This window comes from Herpailurus yagouaroundi, unplaced genomic scaffold (genome assembly GCF_014898765.1).
Source record: "Herpailurus yagouaroundi ecotype Mexico unplaced genomic scaffold, PumYag 28, whole genome shotgun sequence".
In the NCBI taxonomy this organism is placed as follows: Eukaryota; Metazoa; Chordata; class Mammalia; order Carnivora; family Felidae; genus Herpailurus; species Herpailurus yagouaroundi.
Genome location: NW_024412376.1, coordinates 83,573,091 through 83,582,601, shown reverse-complemented (window position 1 = coordinate 83,582,601; position 9,511 = coordinate 83,573,091). Strand labels below are relative to the sequence as shown.

Genomic DNA, 9,511 nt, shown 5'->3' with positions numbered 1-9,511 from the left:
AAATCCTGGCAGGGGTGATAAAGGTAAAGAGGAGATACTGAATCCTGGAAAATGGAATCTCCTCTCCCCTTTCCACACTCCGTCAGGAAACATTACCCCTCTTTTCCAGCAGCTGACGACAACCAGGCGATGACTGGCAGGAGGGACATAAGGCGACTCCTAACGAATCCACCCCACCCAAGGGCCAGGCTGCTTTCCTCTCTGTTGACAATCCTCAAATCCTCTTCGCAAATTGTAAAGTGTCATTAAAATCTGGAACACCTGACTCCCTCTCTACAAGTCCAACTGACACCCGGGATTAAGGTCAGATCCATCATGGGACCTCTTTGTGTAAAGGTAAAACGACTTTTGAACTGAAATAATGGATTTAAGGCACCGAGGCAGAACACAGCTCCATCCAAACCCCCAGTGACATATTTACAGAACCAGGTCTGGCTGGAAACAAGGTGAAAGAAACAGTAACTCTAACTGCAGCCAGCCAAATGAACACGCTCATTGGCTGAATGCTAGCCAAGCTCTTACCATTAAAAATACCATAGCATTGCTGCCAAAAGGGGTGTTAGGACAAATTGCCAGAGGTAACCGTTACATAAGCCAGAGCTCACCCTGCCAATTAGCCACACACCATTGCTACATCTCTTCTGGCCATAATTATTCTGATAGGGCACTTGTAAGTTCTTCAGCTGTTTAAGGACTCAGCCAGGAGAAATCAGTTCTTCTGCAGGACAGGAGACACGGCCTGGAGGCCAAACTAGCTGGTGGGGTACTTAGGACTGGTGAAACTGCCCTATTGGTTGGTAACATTTTTATCAATAAAGGAAGAGAATCTCAGAGAACTCAGACAAAAGAGCCCCCCCCTTTTTTTTAATCGCTGCAGTGTTTCAGAGGAGCAAGGATAGAAGAAGCAAAGAAATGTGCCCTGGCTTGCAAAACGGAAGGAAGGAACGAAAGCCCTGTCGAATTACCTCATTTTCTTTATTAAAAGATGCTTACCACTCTGATTAGCTTTGAGCTCAGTTGCAGTTCCTCGAGGATTATTCTCCACAAGCAAAAAGGAGACAAGCACAAAGGACAGTAATCCAGGTAGACCAACAACAAAAAAAGCCTCTTCTTTATCCTGAAGCCTTGGAAAATGTGGGTGTATGTGTGGAATTACCCAGGTAAGGACTCCTATGCTCATCTGTCACTGCTGTATTAGGCTGCAATGTGCAGCCCTCGCACCGCCTTAGTGCGACCTGTCAACAGGTCCTTCCCGAGTCCCAGCCATAGCCTTCCTCTGACAAGTCTATTTTTTTCCCCGAGGATTATCCCTTTTCCCACCCTACCCACAATATACTCACAATGTCATGTCCACAATCCATTCAACTGCCACCTAGCTAAGGTCTTGTTCTAATCAGCAAATTCAATTTTATTATTTACCTGTATGACGTCCTTGAGGACTACCCCATTACCTTTACTTTAAGTCTGAGCTTCACGCAGTGAACCCCACCTACTTTATCAGTCTCTTCTCTACTGATCCCCCACAAGCTCTACAGTCCAGATAGAGGAAAATTTACAACTGAGGTTCTCAACATGAGCAGCACATTCTGATACCCAGTGGAGCTTCTAAAAGTCCCAATGCCCGGAATGAATCCTGTACCAATTCAAGTGGAATTTCTAAGGATGAAACGCCAGCATGAGTATCTTTTAAAATTTGTCTTGTGGTTACAAGTTTGAGAGCCAGTGCACCATCACCACTGTTATGGAATGAGTGCTTGTATTTGTCTCCCCCAAATTCATGTATTTAAATCCTAACCCCCATAGGAGGTGGGGCCTATGGGAGGTGACTAGGTCATGAGGGCAGAGCCCTCATGGGTGGGATTAATGTGCTATAAAAGAGACCCCAGAGAGCTCTCTAGCTCTCTTCCCACCACATTAGGTCACAGTGAGAAGTCAGCAGTCTGCAGCCCAGAATGGAGTTCTCACCAGAACCCGCCCACCATGGCACCTTGAGCTCAGACTTCCAGCCTCCAGAACTGTGAGGAATAAACTTCTGTTGCTTATAAGCCACCCCATTTATGGGCTTTTGTTATAACAGCCTGAACTAAAACAACCACCACATATGCTTTCACACTTGTTTTGTCCTAGGTTGGAAATGTGTTATTTTACATCTGTATGGTTTTTTTTTTTTCCTGGTGTCTTGTGGGACATAGGTAAAATGTCTTCTCCTGCAACCCTTCGGTAACCTCCCTTGGTTTTCCCATGGCAACTCTTGCGTGCCTGCCTCCCGATACTTCATTTCTCTCATTTCGTCACTAACTGGATGAGAGATCCTTCCGATGGGAATAGTCTTTCATTTGTCTTTGTACCCTCAGTGTCTGTTGAAGAAGGAGAACGGATGCACACCAGTACTAAGCTTGGACTCCAAGCTCTTCTTCCAACTTCCAGACAGAAAACAATCTTCTGCCTGCAAAAGATTTCACAGGCTTCCTAATTTTAGGATACAATCAAGTGAATGAAGAAGAAAGACATCTGGAAGATAAGGGCATCACGACTACTTCAGGACATCAGTAATGCTAGGATTTTGTTACCCTCTGTTGTTGTTTGTGGCTGGGTGAGAGTCTCTTGATGGCTTCCATATTGAAAGATTTAAAAATGGAATTCTGAAGTATTCAATCAAGAACATGAAGGCTTGTAAACAGTTTGATTTCATGGCCCTTACTCAAATGGATTCGCTTTTTAATGCATTTTGGCAAGCCGTGCTCCACAGTGTAGGAGGCAGGAAGGACATTTACATCAGTGCAAACTGGGGCGTTGGTTTCCATGAAGAGAAAACTCAGAACACTTCCAAACAAAAAAGGGCTCCTGGACACAATGCAAGAAGGACGCTGTGAGAAGAGGTCCAGATTTAGCAATAAGAATACAAACATGAAAGCAGTTCTGTGCTGGAAAGACATTTAAAAATCCTGAGATCTGCAGGCCAGAGCCTGCCACTGGAATTGGCAAAAGAAGAAGAAACAACTGACTTTCATTTTGGCTTTTGCCACAAGTCCAAGTGCTTTGTGATTCTTGCCCAAAGTCTCTAAATGAGATGCTTGGTGTGTATTCCAAAGTTCTTGCCTTCTGACGCTAGTGTGGAAGACGCAGCACACTCTTTTTCCTTTCTTCCCAGTGGAAAGAGTTTTAGGACATAAGCGGCCTTGACCAACATGTTGAAAATAAAATTATTTTCCAACATAGGTGGTGACCTGATCATTCCCGCTTAGGAAAACCACAGGGACATATAAAGGCAAAACAACACATAAGTAAAGAGCAATATTTTTCCTTTCTTTTCCCTTTGTCCTTTTTGAGAGTCTCTTAAGAGTTCTCCTGAGGGAATTTCTATACTTTATATGATATTGAGCTTTTTATGTTAAGGAGGCTTTATTTCCAGGAGTAAATGTAGCAAGGCACAAGAACTGTCTTTTAAAGAACTTATATTCTAGTGCAGACAGCTTTTCAGTAATCACCTCCATCTTAAACCAGGTATGGAAGCAACTGAGAGATACAGGGGGAGGACATAATGAACATTCTGCACAGAATCGCCATCCTGTGAAATTCTTTTTTTCTTATGTTTTTAAAATTATTTTATTTATTTGAGAGAGACAGAGACAAATGAGTAGGGGAGGGGTGAAGAGAGAAGAAGAGAGAGAATCCCAAGCAGGTTCTGTGCTGTCAGCGCAAAGCCCAATGAGGGGGCCCGGACCCATGAAGCCGTGAGATCATGACCTGAGTCGAAACCAAGAATCAGATGCTTAACCATCTGAGCCCCCCAGGCACTCCTTCATCCTGCAGAATTCTTAATCATCAAGCTTATTCATTTTCTATGCTTCTTTGAACACAATGACATTAAACAGATAAAACTGCCATTTCTATAGGTCAAAACCTGTCAGATACCAACAATTACATTTAACTCACTCCAATACTGAGCTAATTTCAATGGGGCGCCTGAGATGAATAGGCCCCTTTGAATTTCATCTTTACATTTCAACCCCCTTCTTATTTTTAATGTTTCTTTATTTTTGAGAGAGAGAGAGAGAAAGAGGGGGGGGGGGTAGGACAGAGAGAAAGGAAGACACAGAATCTGAAGCAGGCTCCAGGGCAAGCTGTCAGCACAGAGTCCGACATAGGGCTCGAACTCACGAGCAGTGACATCATGGCCTGAGCTGAAGTTGGACACTTAACCCACTGAGCCACCTAGGCACCCCTCCAACCCCTTCTTAACATTTAAAAAAATATATATAGTTAGTTAACATTTACAGAGTGCTTCTTATGTATTTAGCACTGTGTTAAGGGACTTGTGCAGGAAGCATTATTTAATGCTTACGACAATTCTATTAGGTAGGTATGATTAGCCTCAATTTACAGAAAAAGAAACTGAGGCTTGTAAAAGTTAAGTAAATTGTCCAATCGTACATAACTTGTAAGTGGCAGAGAGTTGGGACTCAAAATTGTGTTCTGACTGACACCTGGGTCCTGCCTCAAACCCTATGCTGAGGCAGGTTGGACCATTTCCAAGGGCCTATTTAGTGGAGGTATTAAACGTTATAGTACATATAAGAAAATGAAAGAAATTACTATAATTCTCAGGATGAGTGCTGTGTGCGTTGGTTAGGAGAAACACTTCGATAGGCTGCGTGGTTTGGGAGAAGAGTGGTGATAAGAGGTGACAGTCCCTAAGAGCTGTGTGGGCTCACAGGGGAGCAGCCACTCTGTCACTCGCACGGTGTGACTGTGCCCAGACAAGATTTGTTTGTCATCGTGGCTACTGGCTCACATGATCTGACGTGAGTGCAGCGTCACCAGGTTATTGTTCTAAATTCTGAAGTTTTCATAAGTTTCTTCAAATGGATCTCTCAATTCCTGGTCTCACTAAAGGCTTTTGAATCGATATTAAACCTTGGGGTGTGACAAATGGCTTTGTCAATTCCTTGCTCAGTGTGGATACATACAGTTCCCTAATTTGTCCTTCTATACTGCAGACTCTCCGGCTAGTCAGTCTAGTTAAACAGATACTTTGTTTTTATGGTTTTTTTTTTAATTTTTATTAAAAAATTTTTTTTAATGTTTATTTATTTTTGGCACAGAGAGACAGAGTGCGAGCAGGGGAGGGGCCAAGAGAGAGGGAGACACAGAATCCTAAGCAGGCTCCTGGCTCTGAGCTGTCAGCACAGAGTCGAATGTGGGGCTCGGACCCACAAACCATGAGATCATGACCTGAGCCAAAGTTGGCCATTTAACCTACTGAGCCACCCAGGTGCCTTTAGTCAAACAGATACTTTATGCAAATCTTTCAGTGGAAATTTTTAAAAAAGGCACATTTTGTAAGGGTGCACATTTGGTGATCAAATAACTCAAAGCACATTGTGGCAAAAGACCCAAAAGCATTAAAAACATCCCCAAACATTTCTCAGCCAGCTTTCTTTTTCCACTGCTTGTAAGCCACTAACTCTGATTCTTAGTTGCGTGATGGCTTAAGCAACTTTCCAACCCAGAACTACCACTGTTCCATGGAGCACAAACATCCAGACCTTTAACAGGAAGTCGCACGCAAGAAAAGAAGCTTGTCCTTTAAAATCAACCATTATGGACAATCCTCAGAACCTTTGATCTTAATTAGCTGAATAAACTCCCAGGGCTTCATTGCCAGCTCGATTAATTTGCTTTAGTCACATTTTGCCTTGTTGGTATGCAGTTTGGATTAGAGTAACTTAAGATGACTGAGATATACAGATACTTTATCAGAGGAAAAGTAATACTATAAAATATAAACTCCATTTCCTGCGATCTATAACATGAAGTACCCATATGCTGTGCATGCATCAACTTCTGCATTTCATCTGATTTCTACAATCATATATTTAACAAATATAATAACCACACACAAGCACCAACCAATCAAAACAGACTTTGGAATAACTGGTCTCTCTCCTTACCCCTTTATACCACCTAAGTAGTGGTTTGGGTATTTAAGGATTGACTTAATGCTGAGTCAGAATGGTATATACCCTGTAAACAAGAGAACTTTAGAATTTTCTTTTCATCTATTATCAACTCCCAGGGATCTGATAGCTAACTTCAAAAAAATGAAAATGGACTGAAAGCCCAGACATCTGCACTCACCTCTTTCTTTTATTTTTGTCTTTGTTAAAATTCTGGATTTGCAAAGAAATCACTGTATAAGGTTGTGTGTATGGAACCATGTACACTCCATACGTTGCTTTAAGGGATTTACCATGGTAATTATTTCCATACTTTATTTTCACCTTCTGCATTGATTTTAGAGATTGATTCCCATGATTCCTCCAAAGAAATGAGTTAATGGGTCCTCAAGGGAATTAAAAAGCATTCAGACTGAACCACCTTGCTAGGTCATAAGCTAGGCCATAAACAACTTTTCTTCATAATTAGTCTTTGTTTAGAATGTGATGTTCTAGCTTAAGATATTTATATGACAGCCATTTGGACTATTTATTCCTCTGAATACAGTGAGGAAAACTGTGGGTTTCCTTTTTTTTTTTTATAGCAACTCCTACCCAGCCAACTCCTCCTCATTTTGTGATAGCATTTACATGGTAGGCAGCAGAGAATGTTCTAAGACTTCTCAGCCTGACTTGGGTAAGGAGGCCTTATCTTTATCTTTTACCTAAGTGTGAATCAAAGTGAAGCCAACTGATCTCTGGGGACAGGATAAACCAGTAACTTCCTCATTTCTTTCTCCTCCTCGGTCACATACATAGCCCAATTCAGGTAGGATGTACACATGCTAATTACTAGACCAGTGAAAATGATCCTTATCAACTCCAAAGGGAAGGTAGCACACTGGTGGACAATGCTCCTCAAATTTTCCCATCAAGTGCTCTCAGACAGAGGAGAATGAGCTGGTACTTTGGAAGTTCATGGATGTAAGATGCTACATGGGATGCTACAAGCTAGAGAGGTTTACAGTGTTCTATGTTTTATCATTAAAAATGTCATGTGATTTTTTTCCTACTACTCCAATTATATGTTTAGATACAAAAATATTTTATATTACTTACCATGGAATCAAATCACTTCTTAGAATCACATTCCAAAAAGATGCACCATGTTTTTCATATGGAATCATGTGTCTTTTGGCATACTAATCTGAGAATCTCAGATGCAGATGAAAGAGTTTTGAACCCAGGAAGTGAGGCCTGGATTCTAAGCTTGCCTCTTCCAGTAATATACTCTTTATTCTTCTTTTATTTAATATCTGTATTTCTCCATCTGTAATAAAGGAAAATATTTTCAAAACACACATTTCGACTTCAAAATTCTATAAAGCTTATATTTTTGTGTTATGATTTTAGACATATCATCTTTAGATAAATTAGGTAGTATTAAAAAACCTTCAAAACATTTGATGCTTCTAGACAAGAGAATGAAGCTGTCATGAAAAATGAAGCGAAGATTTCTTAGATCAGTACTGAGTTTTCTGAAGTCAGGGAGCCTGACTTTAAACTCAGAAACCAGTACCAGTGATGGGTGAACTTGTACTTCAAGACTTCTACTTTTCTCTGTCTTTTGCGTTTAAAGGTGGTCAGTAATTGAGAAAAGAATATTTAGCAATATTATGTACACATGTATTCTTTCATCTAGCAAAGCCTCTTCGAAGAATCTATCCCCTAGATATGCTGGGGGTTTAGCATACAGGCTTAGCATATCTGTAATAAAAAGACTAAAAATGATCCAAAACTTCATCATTGAGGCAGTGGTTGAATAAACAATAGAGTATGCCCATATATTGCAATGGATTGACCTCCATAATATATACAGTTTAAAAAAATATGGAGAAATAAATGAGCATAGTATATAGTTCGTGTAAGAAGGGGATGAATATGAATATACTGTATATGCATATTCATATTTTTTAAATGGAAAGATAAACCAAAAACCATTTTATTAAAAATACCATCTGTAGTGGGAGAGAGGAAGTAGGGTGGAGGAACAAAGATAGATATAGACTTCTTTGAATATACTTTGCTTTATAAATTTGACTTTGGAATTTTTGCATAATTAGAATACAAAATTAAATTGTAGAAAAGCAATGCCTGAAAGTCAAAAACAATATCGAACAAACTTAAGTATTCATCAAATTGATAGCATAACTGAATGGAAGGAATTAGTTCAATCAACTTTACAACAGAGAAAATTGGTCATGTGTTCCTAACGCGATACGTGATAAGATAAAAAGAATTACAGGAAAAAAACAATAACAAATCTTAAAATATTTTCAGCAGCCACATTGTTGGAGATAGTATTGGTATTGTTATCCTAAGATTACTGCACATGAATTGTGGGGTAAATCCAATGAACAATTCTGTTGGTACATCGGGAACCGGGATTTTCTGTGTGTCAGAAAAGAGGAGTATGTAACAGATAAAGTTTACTAAAAACACTGTAGTCCTGAATTGAAATGAAAATTACCAGTACAAATCTATAAATAGGTTATCTTTTGAAAAGAAGCCACTTTCGTAGCCATATTCATCCTGTAGGTCTAGAAGCAAGAATTTAGCCCCTATTGCCAACATTCTTATTCCACTAAAGAGAAACAGGGCTGTTTAGTGAAAAGGCCTACTCCAGGCCTGGGGCAGGAAATGTACAAGACAAACTTGGAATATTTTGTCATACAGGGCAGCAAAGACACACACAAGGGCTTAATTAATAGCTATACCAACAGGTGTCCAGAGCAGTGGTAGAATGGAGCCAGGAAATGTAGGATCATTAGAGCTGATTGTGAAATATCCACAATTTTCTGACTCTGTTGTTGAAATATTGGTAGCTTGTAATCGGCTCATGTTGGGAGAACTTACACCAAAGAAATTGGTACAGTGCTACATACTATATAGATTTTTTTGTTTTTTTTTTTTTTGTTTTTTGTTCTTTTGTTTTTTTTTGAGAGCCTCTTTGCCAGCACAACACTAGAGTCAACTCAAGGAGGCTACTCTGGACAAGGAGAGAACATTTGAGCATCACTAAGAATAATAATTGCAATGGAGTGAAATATACCAAACATAATTAAATCTATGTGTTTATAGTGGTATCAGCCTCCAGCTACACAAATAAAAGTTTAATGAATCACTTCAAAGAGTATTAGGTAATCAAACTTCTTATTTGAAAGCTGGTGAAGAAAAGAAAGGACAAAGCATTTATCTTGTCTTTTTTATGCAAAATATACAGGGTAAACACAGAGTTGATAGGGAAAGATTTTTTTTCTGTAAATCTATGCCAGATAATAATAGGATAAGAGAATGATAAACCATCAACATTTATAATCCCTAATTAATGAATTAATCATGGCAATGAGCGATAATATCCACTAACATGATGAAATGGGGGAGAATCAGACATTTGCTTACCTACAAAATATCATCCGTCAAAGAGCCTTTCCTCCATCACTCCCTAGCCCCTCACCCTCAGGTTAACCTTTATGGCTGACTACCGTTTTACAGGAAAAATGAGGTAAAAT

The 9,511-nt window shown here is 39.8% G+C and overlaps 1 long non-coding RNA gene across 1 annotated transcript; it reads left to right on the top strand.

Moving 5' to 3' along the window:
- Positions 1-678: 678 nt before the first annotated feature.
- LOC121029155 (uncharacterized) lies at positions 679-3,218 on the top strand. Its single transcript, XR_005789635.1, has 2 exons — positions 679-1,160; positions 2,355-3,218. It is a non-coding gene; the product is annotated as an uncharacterized LOC121029155 (long non-coding RNA).
- Positions 3,219-9,511: the final 6,293 nt, after the last annotated feature.